This window comes from Chelonoidis abingdonii, chromosome 2 (genome assembly GCF_003597395.2).
Source record: "Chelonoidis abingdonii isolate Lonesome George chromosome 2, CheloAbing_2.0, whole genome shotgun sequence".
Taxonomy (NCBI): domain Eukaryota; kingdom Metazoa; phylum Chordata; order Testudines; family Testudinidae; genus Chelonoidis; species Chelonoidis abingdonii.
Window position 1 is genome coordinate 165,568,639 of NC_133770.1, and position 24,527 is coordinate 165,593,165.

Sequence of the window (24,527 nt, forward strand, 5' to 3'; positions counted from 1 at the left end):
GACCAGGACAGGAAATTTCAGCTGCCTGCCTCACTCTGGTCTCCCCAAACCTTCCCTGGGACCCTAAGTACTCGGATTCCCTGAGTCTCACAACAAAGGGAAGTAACCCACTTCCTTCTCCCTCTTTACCTCTCCCAGGCTTCCCCTCCCTAGCTTACCCTGGAAGATTACTGTTAACTTAAACTCTTGAATACAAAACAGCGCAGGACAATTTACCTTTCCCCTCCTTCTTTTCCCTCCACAAATTCCCTGGCTGAGCTGGCAGGCTCCAATCCCCTTGAGCCCCCTGAAAAATCCAAACAAGGTCTTAAAAAAGAGCTTTATATAAAAAGAAGAAAAAACATAATTCTCTGTATCAAGGTGACAATAATACAGGTGCTATTGGCTTAAAAGAAAACATGGAATAACAGCCTTATCCAAAAAAGATATCAATTTAAAACATTCCAGCAAAACTAACACATGTAAATACAAAAAAGCAATATAACCTCATTGTTTTTCTACTTTATGTATCAACAACTTGGAACAAAAGATTAAAAGAAGCCTCGAAGGTAGAGAGATTCTCTCTCGAGAGCCAGAGGCACTAGGAACATGCAACAAAGAACCCACCACCCAAAAACTTCCCTCCTCTGAGCTTTAAAAATCCGTTTCCCTTATTGGTCTCTGGTCAAGATGTTTTGTTCCCAGATGTTTGGCACCTGTTTGGTTCCTTTTACAGGTAAAGAACTTAACCCTTAGCTATCTGTTTATTCGACAAATCGCGGTGGCCCTGACCTCATGGCCGATGCAACCAAACCACACTGCCCTGCTTGCTTTACTAATGTGCTGACCCCAGGGACTGAGGCTCTCCTCCACTTCAGGTTGTTTGGACAATGGAATTTAAAGCTGATTCCGAGGAGACGTTGGTGCCTGGTGGTTGCGGCGAGATTCAGGCAGGGGAGTCTCACTGCCAGGGGTGCCTGTTTGTGGCCTAATTGGTCACTTAGTGGCAAAGTAGGTGTCTAAATTGTGACTGACTGGCTGGGCTCACGTTGTATTTTCCAGCTGAATGCCGTTTGAAGGGCTAGGTGCAGGCAGTGCGGAACTCGTGGTTAATGTACTTTAAATCACCAAGCGGGATGAAGAGATGCAGCCTGAGCCTGCAAAAAGTCTGCTTTGAGCCATTCATGAGTGACCCTGTGTAAGCCTTTCAGACTCCAAATCTGTTCCCAGTCCAGGCACATTCTGTCACTACTCCCACAGTATTCAGGGTCTGAGCCTTTCATCAACCTGGACTTCAACTGTCGCGTTCCCAGAAATCTTGTGCTAGTCTTCATTGTGACAGGGCGTCGCTACACCCCATCTTACTTGCCTGGCGTGCACAACAGAGTATTATATCGTCCTTTGTGGGAGCTAGAAAAGTGGAAAGAAATAAAATGGCTATTCAGGGTGGCGCCGCGGGTTCTGATGCCCTAGGCAGATGGCCGGTTTTTCCGCCCCGCCGCGGGGCTCCGGTGGAGCTGCCACAGTCACACACGGTGGGCTCGGTCACTGCGTCTAAAGGCTCCGGTGACCTGCCGCAGCATGACGCAGTAGGTCCGCCGGAGGCCTTTAGACCAAGTGCACCGTCCGCTGGCATGACTGTGCCACTCCACCGGAGCTTTTACAAAGGCAGTCGGACCAACCTCTGCCATGACTGTGGTAGTCCCCCCTGAGGCCACGTGCCGCCCCCCTGGCAAAAATAGCGCCCCCCAAAAATTTCGGAAGCCCTAGGCATTGCTTAGTCGTCTAAATGGTAGCACCGGCCCTGTGGCCTATTTGTCCATTACAAAACCTGATTTTCTGCGTCAAGATGACAATATACAGGGCTATTGGCTTAAAAGAAAACATGAATAAACAGCCTTATTCAAAAAGAAATACAATTTAAAACATTCCAGCAAAATACACACATGTAAATACAAAAAAAACAATATAAGCCTATTGTTTTTCTACCTTTGTACTCACAACTGGGAAACAAAAGATTAAAAAGCCTGAAGGTAGAGAGATTCTCTCAGAGCCAAGAGAGCACTAGAACTGAACAAAGAACCCACACCCAAAAACTTCCCTCCCTGAGCTTTGAAAAATCCGGTTTCCTTATTGGTCCTCTGGTCAGATGTTTGGTTCCCAGATGTTTGGCACCTGTTTGGTTCCTTTACAGGTAAAAGAAACATTAACCCTTAGCTATCTGTTTATGACAACGTGGCCCTGAGTCTACATGGCTGCACCAAACCACACTGCCCCTGCTTGCTTTACTATGTGCTGCCCAGGGACTGAGGTTTGCACTCAGGTGTGTTTGTGAAATGAATTTAAAGCTGATTCCGAGGAGACGTGTGGTGCCTGGGAGGTGCGGGAGATCAGGCAGGGAGGCATCAGGCTGCCAGGTGCTGTTTGTGGCTAATTGGTATTAGTGGAGTAGGTGTCTAAATGTGACTGACTGGCTGGGCTCAGTTGTATTTTCCAGCAGACTCAGAATGCCGTTGGTAGTGAGCAGGATGTGGTATGACTTAAATCACCAAGGATGAAATGCAGCCTGGTGCAAAAGTCTGCTTGAGGCCCATGAGCCCTGTGTAAGCCTTCAGACTCCAAATCTGTCCCAGTCCAGGCACATTCTGTCACTGACTCCCACAGTATCAGGGTTTGGCCTTCATCACTGGGCTCAACTGGTTCCCAGAATCTTGGGCAGCTTCTTGGACAGGGGTCGCTACACCCCATCTACATGGCCTGGGTGCCACAGAGTATAATGTCCTTGTGGGGAGCAGAAAAGTGGAAAGAAATAAAAATGGCTATTCAGGAGTGGCGCCGGGGTTTCTGATGCCCTAGGCAGATGGCCGTTTTGCCGCCCCCCGCGGCTCCGGTGGAGCTGCCACAGTCACACCGGTGGGCGGTCCACTGGTCTAAAGGCTCCGGTGGACCTGCCGCAGGCATGACTGCAGTAGGTCCGCCGGAGCCTTTAGACCAGTGCACCGTCCGCTGGCATGACTGTGGCAGCTCCACCGGAGCTTTTACAGCAGCGGACCAACCGCTGGCATGACTGTGGTAGGTCCCCCTGAGCCACGTGCCGCCCCCCTGGCAAAATAGCGCCCCCCAAAAATTCTGGAGCCCTAGGCCATTGCCTAGGTCGTCTAAATGGTAGCACCGGCCCTGTGGCTATTTGTCCATTACAAAACCTGATTTTCTGCGTGTGAGGAGCAAACATGCCCCGAATCCAAGGGATTTAACCATGTCTCTTGGGGGTCACAGCTGTGGCCTTAGTTTGGGATTAACTGGGAAAGAACTGACACACATTCTTCTGGCACACGAAGCAAACCCCTGCCTGCAGGTGCTACTTCCCCACCAATGTGAGATTTGCATTAAGAGTGGGCGTGATTCCTCACAGCCTATCACCTTGGGCCTGTGCAAAATGGGTGTAAAATGCTCCCATGCTTCTATGGGAATGTTTTACCTTTGCTTTGCACAGATATTAATAACGACACAAGGGTGCTATGCTCCATTGCCCGATACTATGGTGCAGCCCTTTGCCCTTGTGCAGAATGGGTGTAAATGCTCCCATTCTGGTTTCTGCACACTACGCACAGGTGTAAACGCCTACCTGTGGGGCAAGCCCCAGGTGCAAGGCAGGCTAGCTGCAAAGCCATCTCCTTGTCCTCCTTTAACTCCCTCCTTAGAATCCTTCTCCAGCATGGGCCCTACAAAAAGCTGGGCAATGGACAGGCAGCTGGTGCTTGTCGTGCTGACTGGTACCAGCTCAGTGGCACTTTGTGTCCCTTCGTTTATTGTTTGCTCCCGATGGCCACACTCTTACACTTAGATGGTAAGCTCTTTGTGGGAGAGAACATCCCTTTGCTCTGTGTTTGTGCAGCACCTGGCACAATGGGGCCCTGATCCATGACAAGGGCCCCTGGGTGTTACCATAATACAGGGGGAATTCGACCCGATGTATGCACTTGATGGCCACCCTCGTGCCTTTTCACTCTCCTCTATAATGGAAACAGGACTGCAAATGCTTCTAAGAGCCACGATTGCATGACAGTGCCTCAGCTTATTTAACTGTACCCACTGATAAAGGGAAGTTAGGTTCACATTTTGCTAGCCAGCCTGTTGCTAAGGTGGCTAATTACAGTTATTTCATTCCCCACCTCGTGCTAGTGGGGGAGAGCTCACTCCATCCTTTAAGTCATTTGGATTTGAGTCATTGTTTTCTTGATGTTTTTCTGTCTGTAATCTGAAATGTGCAGCCAGCTCCTCTAATGCTGAAGCTCCCTCATAAAAAGATTGCAGTAAATAATAATTAATCCCATCATATTTCAATGCTGCCTAAATCCTACAGGTTTTCAATGTGGTTATAAACATAGGTGCTAAATACTAAACATCCTCCTACAAAGGTGTTCCTGTAGGATAGCTGAAATGCCAGACCATTTTACTGTGTTACTGTTTATCAGCATTTCCAAGGCACCCAACATAGGCAGAGGACAGAGCACCTCACATGCAGTTCTCTCAGCCCCAGCCAGGAACTATTACAGCCATACTACCACTCGGGTAACTGGGGCCCTGGGCAGAGCAATGACTTGCCCAGGGTAACGGAGAAAGGTTATGGCAGCACACTGAGCAGACTCTAGATGGCCTGACTCACCGGCCTCCATCTTAAACACCTGGCCCTGATGCTTCCCCAGGGAGGTCTGATTTGTTTTGAGAGGCATCACTGACATTTCTAGGACCTGATTCCTTATATCCCTGCACCTTGTATTGTCACTAAGACAAGTGCAAGGTGAGTGTAAACTCTACCATAGCATTTTGCATGGACTTTGCACTGGTGGAAATGACTGCACAAGGCACAGGAAGACTCAGGCCCACAGTGTCCAAAAAATGCTGCAGCTGCAAGGGAAGATTAACCCAACTGTATTCTCCCGGTAGCCTAGGGGATATGTTTTGTACAAAGTATGCCTTGTGAGGTATCATTCTAAAAGTCTTGATCTGCTAGACAGTAATTTCTCATTGGATTGTATGTGCTATTGCTGTATGTGAAGTTATGAAGTTTGGCTATGTGTGTGTTACTGAAACATGCTGTGAGGTTGAAAACACCCACAAGCAGCCTTTCAGCTACAACAGTAAAAAGGCCAAACAATGTTAATGGTTATGAGGAAATACACACAAGCACAAAGATTACCCCAGGAACCGTGTACCATAGAAACCTCTCAGAGACAGCACTACACAATGGGAACTGCTTGACCAACGTCACAGCAAAAGAGCTTTCCAGCAAGTGGGGCAAAGATATAAAAGGGGGGATATGACATCATGGGGGGACCTCACTCTCCCTACACCACCACACCTGGAAATACCTGAGGGGGAAAGACTGAACTGTGGGAAGTGATGGTCCCAGGCTAGAGGGATTCCTAACCTGTGTATGAAAACCGGGAAAACCCAAGCTGCAGAGCCAAGGCAACTTGTGCTGTAAGAATCTGCCAGCCTGTTTATCACTCTGAGTGAGAATTTTCTAATTTACATCTTACCTATCTAGTGTATTAAACTCAGTTTGCTGTTTTGTTTATTTACTTAGGTATTCTGCTTTGATCTGTTTGCTATCACTTATAATCACTTAAGTCAATCTGTTTGTAGCTAATAAATTTGCTTTTGTCTTGTCTAAAACCAGTGTGTGAAAATTATAACTCAGGGCAGAAAGCTGGTGCATACCTCTCGCCGCATTGAGGGAGGGGGTGAATTTTATGAGCTTATGCTGTACAGTTCCCTATGCAGTGCAAGACGGTATCATTTTGGGTTTACACTCTGGGGTGGGGGGGTTGTCTTAGCAACTGGGAGGTGCCTTAGCTGAGCCTTCCCATGCAGAGCTGATCTCAGCATCTGTGGGAAGCTGCATCAGAGTGTGTCCCTACCTGTGCATGTGCTGGTGAAAGAGCAAGCTTGGAGAATTTGGCAACTTATCACAGCATCGCAGTGTGAAAGGGAGCCCAGGCTGGTGGGTCAGGTGGGCTCAGTGGCACCCCAGTTCCAAGTGGCACCCCGGGTGGAACCTGTCACCATGGACCCCCTTTAAAAAAGCCCCAAATCTCTCTATTGACTATGTGCAAGCCAATAAGGAATGAGTGAGATATAGATGCATGTCAGCAGAGGGAGGGAGCTGGCTGCACTAGGGAGTGTGTGGAGTATAGACAGAGAGGCTACATTTACACAGCAGCTGGGAGGGTGCTTCCCAGCTCAGGTAGATGTACACGTGCTAGCTCCACTCGAGCTAGTGCCTAAAAATAGGAGCATGGCCACAACACCTGACCCTCTGGATACATACTTGGTGGGGGCTAGCCCCTGATGCAGACTGTGCTGCCGCAGTCACACTGCTATTTTTAGGTGCTAGCTCAAGCAGAGCTAGACCATGTGGATCAGTCCACACTGGGAATTACACCTCTCAGCTGCAGGTTCGATGTGCCCAGGCAGAGATGCCTGTCCTGGGGGAGTGTGCAGAGTATAGATATATCGAGGTACTGCCTGGGTTCCATTCCCAGCTCTGAAAGACAGCATTAGAGTATGGTAGTGGAAGTCAAGATGCCTGGTTTTTATTGCTGGCTCTGCAACTGGTGGCATGACTTGGGCAAGTCAGATAAACGGCTCTGTTTACTACTTTGTCAGCTGAGGATAATGACACATACCTATCTCCAAGGGCAGTTGTGAAGCTCTGTTAATTAATGTCTCCAGTGTGGTTGAGGTACTTGGGGGAAAGGTACAATAAGCATGCAAATGAAATGACTCTTCTTTTATTATCTTCAGAGGCACCCTAGTCTGTGCACAAACCAAGGCTTGTGAGTGAGAATAAGTTCTACAGCTCACACTGACTTGAATGGACCCCACAGTATTTCAGACCCTAGGCTACATCATTCTCTTGTCTGTTGCTCCATAAGGACATGTGAATCCTGTGGGGGAAAATGACAAGAAACTTCTATTTGCTCTAAGAAAAAGTATTAGTTACCAAGCTGTGTTCCAGTGCAGAGTTTAATGGAGCCACTCTCAACCCAAAGTAGCTCAGGAATCACACAGAATGATCCACCCCAAGATAGCGCAACTGGGGACAAGTGCTTACCTGAAGGCACTGAAAGAGCTGAGTTCAGTTTGATTGCTCTGAGTCACGAGACAAATGAATTGGAAGTGTGAGCTGTCCTGGTAGGCCAAAGCGTGACGGATGGAAAAAGCAGCTCCATCTGATGCTTTAATTTCCTTTTAAGTGTTGTGCTAGTTGCCAGGGCCAGCTCCAGGCACCAGCATTCCAAGCAGGTGCTTGGGGCGGCAATCTGCAAGGGGCAGCAGTCTGTGTGTCTTTGGCCCCCAAGTAGTGTGCCGAATTGCCTCCACGGAGGGCAGTCCGTGTGCCGTTAGGGCAGCACGCACGTTTCCGCAGCAGCAGCAATTCGGCGGCAGCTTCTATGTTCAGCTGCCCACAGCGGCACCTCTTCTGTCTTCCGGCTGAAGACAGAAGCTGCCACCGAATTGCCGCCACCACGGAAACGCACGTGCTGCCCTAAAGGCAACGGACTGCCCCCGCCGTCCATGGCAGCAATTCGGCCCGCTGCTTGGGGCAGCAAAAACAGTACAGCCGGCCCTGCTAGCTGTATAATGTTAAAAGCAGAAAATGCTCTTGTGTACAGTGAAGGGGGACTGTAAAAAATAAATAAATAAGGCCAGGTGGAAAATTCCCAGCACAACAGCAGTACAGGCAGGTATCTACCACCCGTCTCCCTTTCTGAACCCTTTGATCCAGATAGCGCAGGAGTTCACTCTCTGCACTAAATGGACAACAGCAGGACAGCGCTATTGCATGACAGAGAATAATTAATGTTAATAAAAAATAATCAATATGTGACTCGGGGACTTTTCAAGAGAGCAGAATCAATTATTACATCTCTTACATCAGACACTCACACCCCACACTGTAGTGACTCCATCTTGCTAAAGTTATCTCGCCTTGCTGCAGGAGTATGACCTTTTGCGTTACCCTAAAACACAGGCCCTCCTCAGCTGGCACACTCAAGTGGGACCATAAACAATAACAAAGGCAGTTAATAGTTACTTTCAGATGAGGACCATTATATCTGAGGACCATTTTCCTTGCATCAGTAAGACACAATACCAGCCGAACAGAGACTTCAAAACTCTTTCCTTCCACCACACTTACTAGCAGTGATTCGTCTCAGTGGATACAGGATCTTGTTTTCTGGCTACACTGAGAGCCCTGAAATCTACTGAGGCACATGAATCATCCCCAGTGGGAGAAAGAGTTGGGAGGTTCTTCAGAGACACCCTGGGAAATGAAGTTGTAAGTTTTGATCTTCCACTTCCATGAGCTCAATGTTAGAGAAAGTCGGAGGTAAGACAAGGGGAACTGAGACAGGTCACCAGGAGCTGAAGAGACAGACCAGAGTGCAGATGCCCACAGGGATGAATGCTCAGAATGGCAAACAGAAAGGCTACAGCATTCTGGGGAGATTTTGCCCAGTGCAAGGTTAGAAAATTGAGTCCACCGAGTTTGCCAACAGACTACGCATCTCACAGTATTCACTTTCATTGCTCAGTCTTTGCAGCATGGATCAAGATGGAACCTCATTGATGTTGTTCCAGAATGCACTTCCCTGGTCCATTGAGAGGGTGCATTCAGTGCATTAAATATTTTTTAGATATATCAAGCCTGAAAAATCTCACCAAGCCAATTAAAACTGCTCCCTGATTGCTGAACGTATGGGTTCATTCGGAATTTGCATAATTTCCAACCTTCTCTCATCAAACTAATTCTCTTCAGCTTAATGCATCTTCCCCATGTCTGCTGCTGTCTGACAGGAATAAATAAGTGTTTGGGTGACATTTCCAGCACATAGAAATGGATTACACAGGGAATTTACACTTAGAACATGAGAAGTTATTTCCAATCTGGAGAGCAGTTGCTTTGGATTTTGCTCCTTTGAGACACCTAGGGCAGAACTCACTCACTTGGTCTCAGACTGGAACCTTTTTCCTTTGCTTTAAGAACCTCGTAGTGATCATTAAAAAGAAAAGAGCTTTTCCATATTTTGTTTTCATGTCAGGACTTGTGCAAAGAATCTGTATATATGTATTTAGTAGAAAATCTCTCTGGTGAGAGTCCTGGATTTTTGGGAATGAGACTGTTGATTTTATTACACCTTGCTTTATTTCGGCTTCTTTCAGAGGTTGCATGACACTGGGGTTGGGTCATCAGCTGCTTTTGAAAAGGTTGCAAGGTCCATAGAGTTCAGATTGTCATATGTAAGTGGGGAGAAGAGGTATTGGGCCTACTGCACAGGACTGCGGATCAGGAGAACTGGGTACTGTTCTAAGCACTGACTCACTTAGACAAGGCACTTAACTATTCTTCTTCCTTATCTGTAAAATGGGGACAATTTTGGCCTATTTCACAGGAGTCCCAGGAATCTAAATTAATTCATTATTTGTTCTACTTATTACTTGTATTCCATGTTCCTGCTAAGCACTGTCCAAACATATATAAACATACAGTGCCTGTTCCAAAAAGCTTATAATTAACAGCCCTGATCCTGCAGAACACTAATGAATCTGATTGTAGGTTGGGGGCCAGGGATTGTAATGGGCTTTGCGATCCTTAGATGGAAGGCTCTGTACACTGCAAGGTAGGGTTGCTATCTGTTTCATTAGTACACATCTGTATTGCAGGGTGCACTCTTTCCAATGGCATGTTGCATTTTGCAAAACTAGGTAAAGAGCGTGAAAAGCAATTTCTCCTGGGGTATTAGGCACAGACTTCGAGAAAGAAAGTCACAGAAAAATCTCAAATTTATTGTAGGTACCCTCAGGCACTTCTCTCTTCTCTTACCACTCTTGATATTTTCCTCTGGCACAGGTCTCTGTTTAAGCACACACAGTGCAGTGGGGGAAGTGGGCTCAGGAAGCAGCAAATCCTATAGCTGGTCTCAGTACCAGTTTATCTCCTAATTTCAGGGCAGCGAGACTAATCCGATGCTATTATTAATGCATTTGAAATGTTAATGAACTCGGGGCTCTACCCCCACTTTTCCTAGTAAAGGCTAGAACTAAAAACCTGTGCCAGGGTTGAGTGTGGTATTTTACATTCCAGGTACACAAAGGCAGCAAGGCATTGAGGATGTTCCCGAAGCAGAGCAGATGCCTAGCTGTGCTGGGGACACATGAACTCCACATCGCAGAATCACCAGTGCAGCCGGTCTTCACCTGCTCTTTGAACTCGCAATGGCCTCAGTGGAGGGTAGACTATCAATGAATCTTTGCAGCTCGGCCATAAGGTCACTAGAATTATCTCCATGATATAGAGACGTAACTGGCGGCAGAGAGGTTACGTGACTTGCTAAACATTATAGCAGAGGAGTCTGTGTCGGAGCCAGGGTTAGGATTCAGGAGTTCTGACATGCGGGTGTGTGCTCCAACCGCTAGACCAAAAAAATCAGTGGAAGTTACATCCTGCAGAGTGAAACATCAGGTCCCAGATCTATCTCCTCCCACCATTTCCAAACTATGGGAATCATAAACTTCCACTTGCACAGCCAATGGGGACCTTGGGGCTGGCTTGCAGTTACACTACAGCCCGCCCCTGTCCACCGCTCTGGCAGGGTAAAGTAGGAGTGTAGGATTTATTTTAATGTCTCATCCCTGGGGCTAGCCCAGAGCTCACAACCCAACTTGCAGGGAAAGGCTACTACTTGCTGAGCACTGATACAAAAGCCCAGCAGCTGAATAATGTGGAGTGTGGGGAGAGCTGGTGGAGACGTGGTGTCTGGGAAGAAGGCAGCGAGCCTGGTGGGATGATGAAAGCTCGAGCTCCTTCTTGCACAGAGAGGGAAGGTCGACCATCTGGCCTTCTCCTGATTGCCAGCTCTTAGAGGATTTCTTCAGGCTCAAATTTGAATAGGACCATCTGTGTTGTAATTAAAGGGACTAAACACTGTTCCTCAGCTTTATAGCCTCTCCAAATATATCTACACTCACACTCACCCCTTTAAATTGCTCTCAGATGTTCTTTCCTGGGTGCTGGCTGGTGAGTCTTGCCCAGGGTTTAACTGATTGCCATATTTGGAGTCGAGAAGGAATTTTCCTCCAGGGCAGATTGGCAGAGGCCCTGGAGGTTTTTCGCCTTCCTCTGCAGCCTGGGGCACGGGTTACTTGCTGGAGTATTCTCTGCAGCTTGAGGTCTTCAAACCACAATTTGAGGACTTCAATAACTCAGACATAGGTTAGGGGTTTGTTATAGAAGTGGATGAGTGAGATTCTGTGGCCTGCATTGTGCAGGAAGTCAGACTAGATGATCATAATGGTCCCTTCTGACCTTAAAGTCTATGAGGAGGGTCCTGGCGCTGCTCAGAAGGTAGGGTGCTGCGCAGCATTTCAGAGGCATCTCTCCCTTGTCTACTTGCTCTAGCTAGCCTGCTTTGCGTTGCACAGGTGGCATTTATTTAGCAAAGAGGTGCTGTGTTGGTATGCCAGAGCATAGGGGAGATGCAGTCCCTCAAGCACAGATGGGGGGCGTTGCCCCACCTAACTCAGAGCATAGGGGAGGTGCTCTGCTGGGATCAGAAATGGAGGCAAGGGTATGCAGGGACTGGAGAACCCTTACAGGGAGCTTTGCGACCACAGCATTAGCCCCTGTCAGCGTATGTCTACACTGCAGCTGGGACTGTGCTACAGCACAGGTAGAACTACACACGCTAGCTCTGCTTAGGCTAGTGTGCTAAAAAAAGAAGTGTGGTGGGCTACAGCAGCCTTGACAGTCGCTGGAGCTACAAACCCGCCCAGACCCCTGAGTACATATGCAGGTGGCCACAGCATCCAAAGAGTGAGCTGTAGCCCACGAAAGCTTATGCTGAAATAAATTTGTTAGTGTAAGGGACTGCGGAAGATTTTGTCACGGTGGTTTAGCTAAGGCTGTTTGCCTTCTCAAGGACAGGTTACTAAAGGGTGCTGTGTGTTAGCAAATGTTGTTTGTAGCCGGTTAGAACCGCTTAGCCTGGGAAGCCCGGCGTGTTTAGAAAAGCCTGGCCCTTTGCCATCAGAGATAGTCCAGTTGTGGGAAAGCTCCCACATGCCTATGTATGAGTTGTTTTACATGCTATTAGCATAAAGTTATATTTAGTAGGATCTGTTTTGCTGCTTTGGACTCGTTCCCTGCTTTGAATTAGCAACGTGCAGAGTCCCCGTTGCGGGTGTGTTTTCTTTACCTTCATTAAAAGCCATATCACTCACTGTGTGGTGTGCGTCTCGTCCCTGCAGAGCACTTAGTCACCGTAACATTTGGGCGGCAGCGAGCAGGGTGTTTGCGGGACGATGCCGGTTGTGGGCCGAAGGTAGGGTTGGCGGGGAAGCCACGCTGTCACTGCAGCGCATACCTGGGTGGCCCCCAGACGGAATGCTGGGGGCACGTAGCGGCGGTTTTGGCAGGGTGAAACAGCAGCCTGCTGAGTGGCCAGAGTGAGGCAAGGCGGCCGGGTCACTGGCCAGTACAGCTGAACGGAGGCCTTACAGCGGCTGAGGGTGAACGCGGCATTCAGGGACGGAAAGCGGGCTCGGGGAGGTTGGATGGTCCTCCGACCAGCCATTAGGGCCCAAGATGAAGAGTTGCTCCGCCTGCAGAGGTCCCTCGAGGGAAAAATGCAGGAGTGGGTGCAGCCCAGGCTGACCGCCTCGGGCTATAGCACAGGCCGTTGTCACGCTCCCAGCCGAGCGAGCCCAGGAGCTGACGAGCGATGTTGAGGTGTTGGTGGCCTCCGGGTAGCCACGGAGACGGCTCAAGCTGGGCGGAAGCCCCGTAACCACAGCCCAAGTCGTGCTGTGACAGCCGCTCTGTTTGGGACCTGCTGAAGTCGTGGGACGGGGAACATTTGGGGCTCGTCCTCCTTCCTCAGACGAGGAGGATGAGCACGAGCCGGCAGCAAGGTATACGCTGCCCGGAAGAGCTGAGGGGCTGAAGGCGGTCGTCTCCAGCCGGAGGTAGTGCGGACAATACAAGACCAGCGAGCTCCAGGAGATCGTGCAGAACGTTCCGGCAGGAGCCAGGAGAAGGCGTGCTGCGCTGGCGGTCGCAAGTGTGGGACAACACGGGAAAGATGGTGCGTGCTCCTGCGGTATGAATTGCAACAGTGGCGTCATGCGCACAGGATGCCAGGTACGAGCGAAATGGCTAATCCCGCCAAACCCAAAGGATGCCGAAATGGGCAGGACGAGGAATCCGTCCCCTAGCCTACCCGCTGGCTGGCAGGCGCTGTAGGCACAGCCTACCCCCCGGCAGGGGAATGGAGCTGCAAGTAGGGCCCCTGGAAAACCATAGCTGAAGGGATGGCAGGCCCTGCGCCAATGGTATGGCCTGGCGTGGCAGACGGAGGTATGGAGACGGGGCCGCTGACCTGCAGGTCACTAGTCCACCAAGGCTGCTGTTTGCGACATGCCCGCCGATGAGCTCAAGCCCTCCCTCTTCGCTGTAGTATATGGCAGCGGATGGGCGGGTCGGCGAATTGGCGCCACCTTATGCAGTTGGAGACGGCCTTGGCCGGGGCCGACCGAAGGCCGTGTCGCAGCTCCGAAAGGACAGTGAAACCAAGGACAGGCAGGCAGGGAAGCTGGGAAGGGGGAGCTGCCGGTGCCCCGAACGGGTCCTGTGGTTCGAACCTCTTTACAGGCGGGCGTCCCCCCAGATAAATAGACAGGAAACCTGACGGTTGACCTGTACAAACGATGGATTGCAACTGCCTGCTCAAGTGGACAACGGGGCCAGGGAGAGAGAGGAACGTAAAACCTGAAAAAGCCAGCGGAGCCGTTCCGCCTCCCAGAGCCGTAGAAATGCAGCTACCCCATTCCCTACTGAGGGAGTGGCGGTCCTCGCACCCGTGCGTGCCGCGGCCACGTACGGAGGGAAGCGGGGGACCGAGCCCCTATGTGCCCTTGCGGATTCGTTGGCTCAGGGGAGGATCCAACCGTTCTGGCGTTCTCTTGATACCAGCGCCGAAGTGACAATATTGCATCCACGCAGACCCAGGCCGAGGCCGCTCTTGTAAAGGGGCTGGTGGGCTGAAACCCGGCGCCGATGAAGTCATAGTCAACCTTGACTTTGGGGAAAGCTCCTCCTTTTCACAGCGACGGTATTAGCAGCGGCAGTGGGAGAGTACATCTTGGGCATTGATGTCCTCTGGGGCCGCTACGTCGACACACAATAATGCCTGTTCGCCTTCGGCCATCCCCGTATGTGAGTGCGGAACGGGTGCAGGAAGTGCGGACCTAACGATTTTGCGGGGCGCCCCACGGTGGAACCGGTAGTGCTGCCTCCCCCACTAGCCATAGTGTCCAAAAACAGTACCGCCTCCCGGGGGGGAGGACGAGATCACCGAACGGTGCTGCCTTGTTGGATGCGAGGTATTAGGCGGGTTATTAGCCCCTATAATAGCCCACTCTGGCCCGTGCGAAAGCCGGACGGGACGTGGCGTAATGAGGGTCGACTACGGGAGCATTAATAAAGTGACCCCCCGTTGACTGCAGTGGTCCCAGATATAGTCACCTGATTGAGCATATTGCAGCCGGCGGCCCAACCATGGCACGCCGTGCTGGATTTGGCAAATGCCTTTTTTTCCATTGCTATGGATCACGCAGCACAAGAGCAATTTGCGTTTTCCTGGCAAGCGCGTCAGTACACCTTCTGCGTGTTGCCGCAGGGGTGGAAGCATTTCTCCACCATTGCCACCAGCTAGAAGCCGGACTTGGCCCGGGTGCAGTGGCCGCCCCAAACCCATATTACCATATATAGATGTTATGGTCCCGTCCCTCCCAAGAAATTGTAACTGATGCCTTGCATGCTGCGGTGGAGGGCCTGGAAACGCGAGGGTGGACGATTAACCTGAAAAAAATACAAGGGCCCGCCCAGGTGGTGGTCTTTTTGGGTGTCCTCTGGGCCGGACCGGAACGGCAGATCCCTCAAAGGTGCGCCAAACTGTGCAAGGCTATCTGTACCACGCAACAGGAATTACAAGCCTTCCTGGTTTGTTGGGGTTCTGGCGAGCATTATTCCCCACCTGGCCTTTCTATGCGACCTTTGCAGATCCTAGCGTGCAAGGCAGCACCCTGGCACTGGCGCGGAACCACCAGACTGCTTTTGACTTGTGAAAGATGCCTTGCTCACACATGCAAGCGTCCATGCTCCCCAGCCAGGCCTCCCGTTCGAGCTCGAGGTTACCACGGTAGCGGACGTGGCTCTCTGGGGTCTCTGGCAGCCAGCGGGTGGACACGAAGGAACCCTGGCTTTTGTCCTGAGCTCTGAAGGGGCGGAGGCCCGGCTACCCGCTGGAGAAACAGATCCTAGCGGTGGTATGGGCATTGCAGACCGAGCGCATTACTGGTCCGCGCGCGCGGTGGTAGTCCGCACGCCATCCCTAGACGGTGGGTGAAGAGGACCTCTGCCCAACACAAACAGGCGTGGCACAGAGTACCACCCCATTTTAAATGGAAACATTATTACAACAGCGTATGTTGCTAGGTAAGCCCTCCATCTCCACCCCCATGCCGCACTGCTGGGAGCAGTTGCATTCGAACATGTACCTCCCTGACGGATGAACTGCCACCGGGAGGATCCGGTGCCACATCCAGTAGGGAGGCCCACCCTGTCGAACAGCTCTCAAGAGAGGACACAGGAGCACGTCTGGTTCACGGACGGATCTGCAGCCTACACTGCTCAAGGGACCCGACAGTGGCGGCGGTAGCAGATTCACCCCTATGCGGATGTGGTGGCCATGGCGTGAGGCACAGCCGGCTCGAGCCAGTGGGCCAAACTACGGGCTGCCACCCTCACCATTGAGACTGCACGCCATGGGTATACCTCTACACTAACAGTGCCTGGTACATATATAAAGCCTCCGGACGTGAGTGACTGTTGGGAAGCCAAGGAATGGGCACTGGCAGGGAGACCATTATGGGGAGCACCATTATGGAGGCAGCTCCTGCCTCTCATTCACCCGACAAGCCTCCCTGGCCGTAACGCATGTAGACGCCCACACGAGACAGACGACCGAATCTCGCTGGAATGCAGCAGCGGATGACATGGCCCGAGGGGAGTATCACCAGGGCTGTGAGCAATACCAGTAGACGGAGGCCACCGGGGGCCCGTGCGATGCATCGCGGCCCTGCGCCAAGGCACCATGCTCCCCTCCTCCGGCTGCCGTACGGCCCGAGCGGGTGCTCAATCTGCTCTCCAGCTGGCCCGATTGCCCTTCCAGAACCCGCCGGACATATTACCGGGCGACGGGCCCGTGCCAAGACTGGCAGGTCGACTACATCGGCCCGTTACCGCAAGAACGACACTGGCAATACGTCTTTACAGCTGTAGATACCTACACCGGCCTGCTGTTTGGCATCCAGCGCTGCTGCCTCGGCGACGACTACGTGCTGGCGGCCCTACAGCAGCTCTGTGCGCGCTATGGGACACGCGCACGGTGCAGAGTGACCAGGGCACCACATTTACGGCCCAAACGGTCTGGCAAGCGTTTGGTGGACCTGCCACAGCAAGAACCCCGCGCGGCCATCGTTTTGGCCAAGGAGCAGGCTGGGCCTATATACTACAGAGGGGAGAAGTATCCCCGTATGGCCTCACTGTCACGACTTTCACAGCGCTCTTTGTAATACCTGGGTTAGCAGGTGTCTCCCAGGATAATGCGTGGTCACATTGACCCACGTTGTGTTAATTCTACTTCGTTTGGTCTCCCCAGAGTACACATGCCATCGGTGCCATTATGGAGACATGTTTTATTGGTGTTAGTGCCACTCCAGAATCGCTGCAGCTGCCTCCAGACAGATTACTTGCTCCAAGCGCATGACGTATGAGGATCTATATCAGATGTGTGGACTGGGGCAGCCCCAGCGGGATGCTACTATGTTTCCTTTCGCCTAGCTAATGTTACTATGCTGCGGTGTGTGTGTTTTTTAGAGCTACGCGGAATGTAATATCATACTAATTATGATTTAACTTGCAGATCGAATGTGGAGATTAGCTTTGGTGATGGACATGCAAAATTGCCACGAGGGTGTTTTTGTTTGTGGGGGCATTGCGTATACTATATTCCTGCAATAGTTGTGGGGCCCTGCACTGTAGGGCGTATAACTCCACTTATGGTTTTGCCTCCCCAGAAGCCCCTCCGCCAACGGCAGGGGGACCATTCCCCTGGATTCTGGGTGCAAGCCGAGGTGACTTGTATTCCGAAGGACAGGCAGCCGCCCTCTTTTTTTCCCTAGTGGCGTACCTGGTTTAGTTGCGCATAATTATCATGCGGTTGCCACCTGCCTGGCCAGTTGCTAAAGCTATTAATATGACCTCTACCGTTTTGGATTTGCTTACTCATGAATTAGGTGAAGTACACCAGGCATGTTGCAGAATCGCTTGCTGTTGATTATTTGTTGCTGCGGCATGGCATACATGTCAGAGTTTGCTGGTATGTGTTTTAATGTTACAGATGCTGGCAGCCTCGATCGAGACAACCTTGAAAGATTTACGCCACTTGCAGAGGGTATAGGCCAACAACAAGATGATTCCTGGCTTTGGTCCTGGCTTACGTCCTTCGTGGTTGGGCCGCGCATTTTGTTCAGAGCCTGTGTTATGGCCTTTTTATTTTAGTGGGTCTTGCATATGTTGCGGTTTAGTTCGCCTTTGTGGTGGGTGTTGTTGCTTTTGGCATTCTAGTCATGCTATAGGGTCGTCTGAGTCATTTTATGGAACTATGTCTAGTGCTGTCCCTTGAGAAGGCGAGGGGAGGAATGTAAGGGACTGCGGAAGATTTTGTCACGGTGGTTTAGCTAAGGCTGTTCGCCTTCTCAAGGACAGGTTACTAAAGGGTGCTGTGTGTTAGCAAATGTGTTTGTAGCCGGTTAGAACCGCTTAGCCTGGGAAGCCCGGCGTGTTTAGAAAAGCCTGGCCCTTTGCCATCAGAGATAGTCCAGTTGTGGGAAAGCTCCCACATGCCTATGTATGAGTTGTTTTACATGCTATTAGCATAAAGTTATATTTAGTAGGATCTGTTTTGCTGCTTTGGACTCGTTCCCTGCTTTGAATTAGCAACGTGTAGAGTCCCCGTTGCAGGTGTGTTTTCTGTACCTTCATTAAAAGCCGTATCACTCACTGTGTGTGTGTGTCTCGTCCCTGCAGAGCACTTAGGCATGTAACAGTTAGTTTCTAAGGTGCCACCACAAGTACTTCTGTTCTTATTGTTATTTTTAGCATGCTCGCTTGAGCAGAGCTAGCCTGTGTCTGTCTGCCTGTGCTGAGAAGCACCCTCCCAGCTGCAGTGTAGACATACCCAAAGTTAGTTACAGCTCAGACTCCTTACGCCGCTGACAGTCCAGGGGATGAAGAGTTGTTTGAACCTTTTAAAGAGAATGGAAGGTGGGTCTTTCCCTAAAGCGTCTTTTTCAGATCAGCTACATTACACGGGAGAGGGAGCAGAATTGTCTCCTGTTCCAATTACTGTGTGTGTGTTTGGCATCTGCACACACGAGCTGGGCTAAATACCCATTGCCCGTGTAAATGGCCAACTGGACCATGCACATGCAAAGCAGATGAGCAGCTGCACACACACAAATGCACATGGCTCATCGAGCTCAATTCCCAATCCCAGTAAGTTATCTCCCTCCTGAGCCCTGGTTAGAGTTCAGACAGCAAACAGCTCTGCTAAAGCAATCTGTGGCCATCACAGGGAAACAAGTTAAGGCTGATGCTCCATCCTGGCAGCGTGGCAGGGGAGGAGTTCCAGGGAGCTCATGACAGTGGTTTGTCATGCCTCACCTTACAGCATGGGCTTTGAAATCTGCAAGAGAGAGATGGTGGAGTCATCATGAGACTATTTCAGTCATAAAGCGTCCATGTCCCTAAAGTGCTTATGAGAGGCCTGGAGGGTGTCTAGTGGATAGAGTGCTGCACCGGGACTCAGAAGACCTGGGTTCTAATTCTGCTCACTGACCTGCAATGTGAGCTTGGACAAATCATTTTCCTTCCTGCCCTTTGTGTCTTGTCTGTTTAGAGGTAAGCTCTTTCAGGTAGCGGCTGTTTCTCAGTGTGAGTCTGTGCAGCCGCTAAGCACAACGGAGCCCTAAGATCCACTGGGGCTTCTGGGCACTACTGTCAGATAATACTACTGGGCCCTGGTCCTATATGACAAGGTAGTCACAGAGTTACAAAATTGTCATGCAAATGTATGAGCCCAAGCACCAAACCCCTCCACGCCCCGCACCTCCGGTCGTGACAGAAACAAGAACAGACGTGCAACCCCTCCTTTACTTGCCAGACTTCTGAGACTCACCCAGGCAGTGGGTGAGAGGAGTGCTGCCGGGCTGAGCTAGGGAGCAAGACCTTCAGAGTCACTTCAACACGGGCTGCGCATCATTAAGAATCTTAAAGACCGGTGCGAGAGTGCTGCATGTGACTGTCCTGCCCTCACGGGCAGTGGTGACAGGGGCTTTCCAAACATTCCAAGGAGAATCCCCAGAAAAGGAAATCCCATCCTGGGGCTGGATTCATTTCCCTGTGTGCCCTTCTCTGCCAGTTCAGATGTACGATCCCCGTAGCCCACAGACCCCCCTGGCACAGCAATATCCACCTAAGCCTGAAGATGAATTTCCTTCCAACAATCTGTTGTTGATTCCAGTCTTATGCTCCTGATTTTTTCTGCGTAGCACACAAATGATGAGAGTCTGCTCCAGTGAGCAGTTCTGTTTCCGGACATAGCAAAATCCCTCCGGATGAATTTTTCTCCTCCTCTATCCCCTCTCTCTTGCTATTTTCTCAGCCTGCTCAGGAATACAGAGCGCTGGTCTGTAATTTCCTTGCTTGCTACATCTCTCACCTTAATTGTGAATGCCTCTGCAGCCATTTCCATTTAGCTTTTGTCATTCCCTTCATCAGGCCTGACGTCTTGCCTCACCTAAATTGCTGCAATACCTCCAGCCTTCTCAGCCTCTCATTTCCAGGGGCTAATTTTCCTCATAATCAAGCATCCCGGTGAGTTTCTTGTTTAAGTGAAAGGTATGGTTACCCTGGTTATTTTATATTCTAGGGAAACGGGGGTGCAGAGGAAAGAAATGGATGCAATGCAAAGCCAGAACAAGGCAGGAAGTATTCCATTGCGTGGCACATTGCACTAGTCTTTTATGGAGACTTAAGCAATCAGCCACATTGCCAGACTCATCTTAAAGAGCTCCAGATAAATGAGACCCATCCAGTCAGTCATTCTAAGAGCACCTTCAAGAGGTGTCTTCCCCTACCTCAGCTAACATATATTAATAGTTTGGTCTGCCTGAATAAGGAGCCAGATCTGCTGCTAAACCCTTGATTATAAAAGAGTGCTGCTCCTGACCAGTCTCAACTTCCCCAAGGGTCTGTGAGTATGTACAAGAGAGGTGCAAACAATTCATTGCAAAATCCAAAACTGGTCACAATTCAGCACGTTTGCATTACGTTACCAACACAGAGTGAGGACTGGTGCCGCCAGGGGGTCCAGGCCACGGCTCCCTGCAGTGGTTAGTAGCATTTCTTCAGCTGCAATTCTATGTGGGGATGTTAGTGCTGGCGGGAAGGTGCCAGCCTGACAGCCATGGAGACTGAAGGCCTCTCCATAGTCACAGGCCAGACAGCACAGTGCAAATCTTCCCTCACTGCTTCTCCATGAGAACAAGGGGGAGGGGAATCCTTTGACAGGCCTAACATCATAACTGGAGCTGCTAACACTGGCTTTAGAAGAGCTCATGGGAATGGCTGTCCAGAGCTCACATGGCACTTCAGAGACGAGGGCCCAGAAGTGGGCAACAGTGACCCAGCCTGTCCCCGGTCAGTGCAGAAGGCCATGTGCTCTTGAGCACCATGTCTTGTAGGCTCAACTCCCCCACAGGCCACTGTTTGCCTAGGAAGGGCAGCTCCCTGCAAGACACTTGTGTGTTCGTGTGCTCTCCCAGTAACGTGCATTGCTCCCATGCGGCCCCCTTCAATCTGATGCTGCTTAATTCAGAATCCCCTGTGACAGGACCACATAGTGCGAGCCTTAGAGAGGACAAAGGAGACACCTCACTGCACTGACAGAGGGATTTACTATCCTGGCCAGGCAGAATATGAAGGGGCTTCTCAGAACAACCGAATCAACAGAGAAGTGGCCTGCAGGGACATAACACTAGGCCTGTTTGTGCCTATGCCTCTAATAACCACAGCCCGTGAGGTGTAATTTGCTGACACGACCCCTTTCTGTCCACAAAACCTTGTGAGTTGTGTTCCCTTGTCTCAATGCTAGTGTCCTCAGGGCTGGTGCTACCATTAAGGCGAACTAGGCGGTTGCCTAGGGCGCCAAGATTTGGGGGTGCCAAAAAGAGGTGCCCTCAATTTTTTTTACAACGGTTCCTCCCAGAGCGCGGTCACTGCTCCACTTCTCCAGCCTCCCAGGCTTGCAGTGCCAATCATCTGTTTAGTGCCGCAAGACTGGGAGGCAGGAGAATTAGAGCGCGGGCGGCGTGCTCGGGGAGGATGCAGAGCAGAGGGCTGGGGGGGCACCTCAGGGCGGAGGTGGGCAGGGAGCTGCCACAGGGGTGGGGGCGGGGGCGGGGGCGCAAGGTGGAGGTTTCACCTAGGGCGCGAAACTTCCTTGCACCGGCCCTGAGTGTCCTTAATAGGTGTTCCCTAGCAGAGCACGCCAAGGCCCAGATTCTTCAGAAGCGGCCCAACTTAGCCTCCGGTCTGATGCCTGCTTTTCTGAGCACAAAGAATTGCAGCACGTTATACTGTGCTCAGCTCCCAGTCAGGGAGTTACAAAATGTTCCTGAAATGATTTGAAGGCACAAACTTGGTCTCTCATAGCAGAGACCTCTTACTTAAATCAGGCCATAGACACACATTGCATTAGGTCATGAGAGGTCTTCTGAACACACCAGGTCCTGAGTATTTATCCCAGATCTTCTCGTAAATAATAAGGTTTTACATTTCCCTAGGGCAGCGCACCCAGAATAACCCTAGTGTGCTTCACAGCTGGATGCAAACATCACTTCTCTTATTAATGAAGTGCAGCCCCACCTGGGGTGGAACACAGTAACTAGTGAACAGTGTAAGCAACACTGCACAATGAGTTGGGGCAAGATGTAAAGAAGAATCTGATCTCCAATTGACCGTGCAGGGAGCATGTGCTGGCTTGCAATTAACTGAGCTGAATTTGGCCAGATTCACAGATTTTAGGCCAGAAGGGACCATTGTGATCATCCAGTCTGACATGCATAACCCAGGCCATAGAACTTCCCCAAAATATTTCCCGTTTGAATTACGGCAGATCTTTTAGAAAAACATCCCATCTTGATTTTAAAATGTCCAGTGATGGAGAATTCACCATGGCTCCTGGTAAGTCGTCCCAAAGGTTAATTACCCTCACTGTTAAAAATAATGTACACTTTATTTCCAGTCTGGTCGCTTCAATTTCCAGCCATTGGACCATGTTATACATTTGTCTGCTGCGCTGAAGAGCCCTCTATTATCAAATTTTGGTCCCCCATGCAGGCACTGACAGGTTGTGATCAAGTCACCCCTTAACCTTCTGTTTTGTAAGCTCTTTGGATCTATATCTATAAGACATGTTTTCCAATCCTCCTTCAATCATTCTCTTGGCTTTTCTCTGAACCACTTCCAATTTGTCAACATCTTTCCTGAACTGTAGACACCAGAACTAGATGCAGGACTCCAATAGCCCTCGGATCTGCGCCAAATACAAAGGTATATAACTCCCCTACTCCTACTTGAGATTCCCTTGTTTATGAGTCTAAGGATCACATTAGCCCTTTTGGCCACAGCATCGCTCTGGGAGTTTGAGTTCAGCTGATTACCCACCAGGATCTCCAAGTCTTTTTCCGAGTCTTACTTCCCAAGCCAGTGTCCCCAATCCTGTAAGTATGGCCTACAGTCTTTGTTCCTACATATATAACCTTACATTTAGCTATATTAAAATACACATTGTTTGCTTGTGACATGCTTACTAAGTGATCTAGATTAACACCTTCCTCTAGGAAAAGAACCATTGCATCTTTAATGACCTTGGTTTAATATCTCCTTCAAAAGATGCCTAGGGCAGCTACATTCTCTTCTGTTCATGATCTAATATTGCACTCTTCATCACAGCAGCTGAGCATCTATCAGTTTGGCATGGGGAAAGTGACGTCCCACTGAGACCAGCTTCACCAAGGGAAAGTAACTTCCCAAGGAACCCAGGTCAGCATGGCTCTTATTGGCAGGAGCGGCTCTAGACGTTTCGCCTGTGGTGAAGCCACAGGACCAGAGGACCCTCTGCAGGCAAGCCCCCAAGCCTGCCTGGCTGCCGCCCTCCCCGACCGGCAGAGCGCCCCCCGCAGCATGCCACCCCAAGCACACGCTTGGCGTGCTGGGGCCTGGAGCCGCCCCTGCCTATTGGCTCACCAGAAGGTAACTTCTTTACTGTTTGTTGGTTTCAATCCACCAGGGTTCCAGGCCAAGTGTATGTAGGTTTGCTTGCGTTACATACTTCAGCCACTAGATGTCTCTGTGCTATATCGAGTTTCAAACAGCCTATGGTCCCTGATAAGCAAGAGACACAACGCTGGAGCTGCGTTTGGGCTGTACTTTGTGATTGTCTTTAATAAATGTGTCCTGTTTAAAATGGACACTGATTACATCTGTCATGATATTACATATGGCTTTTGCCTCCCCGGGATCCCACCAAACTTCACCTCCCTCAAACCCGATTACTTGGGCTTTATGTGGGTGAAGTACTTTGCACCTCTGACCCATATATAAAGTTTGCTTAGCTGCATACACATTTTGATTGTCTGTCTGGATTATTCGGGACTGTAAGATACAGTTCGATGGCAGAAGATGAAGCTTTCACTTCACAATTTATTATTTGGCAGGTTTAGTTGTCAGAATCAGGCTAAATGTATATCTGTTAATTACTAGCTAATTTTCATTTGTGCTCGTGTTTTCCTTCCATATCAAAGCTTTGGAAATGAAGCTTGGCACCCAAGTATTTCTTTTTCCTTGTACTCATTAATTCCAACCTATGGAATCAGTGGACTGTTAATGCTCCCAAGGAAATATGTTTGTTTGGCTCGGGGAGGGGATGGAACCTTTTATAACCTTTTATTTTGGGGGTGCTGGGGTTAAGTAAAGTCAATTTATATAAATTGGCATCATTTCCTAATGACAAATGTGGTCTAATTAAAAGCAGAAAGCTAAGTAAATGGTAATTTGTTAGAGCCTTGCCTCACTTTCTCTTGTATGGACATAGATGGCTGATTAACCCACCCACATAGATAATTTCCTCTGATTACAGCCTACTGCGATGGAGTATTGTTGGGTGCTGATACAGCATTTGTGTAAAACAAAACCCAGGGACAGGCTGCAAAATTGATGGGGAGAGGAGTGTTTGAGGGAAAGGAAAAGAGGATGAAAAATTTGGATTATTGACTCTGGAAATGAAAAGAGT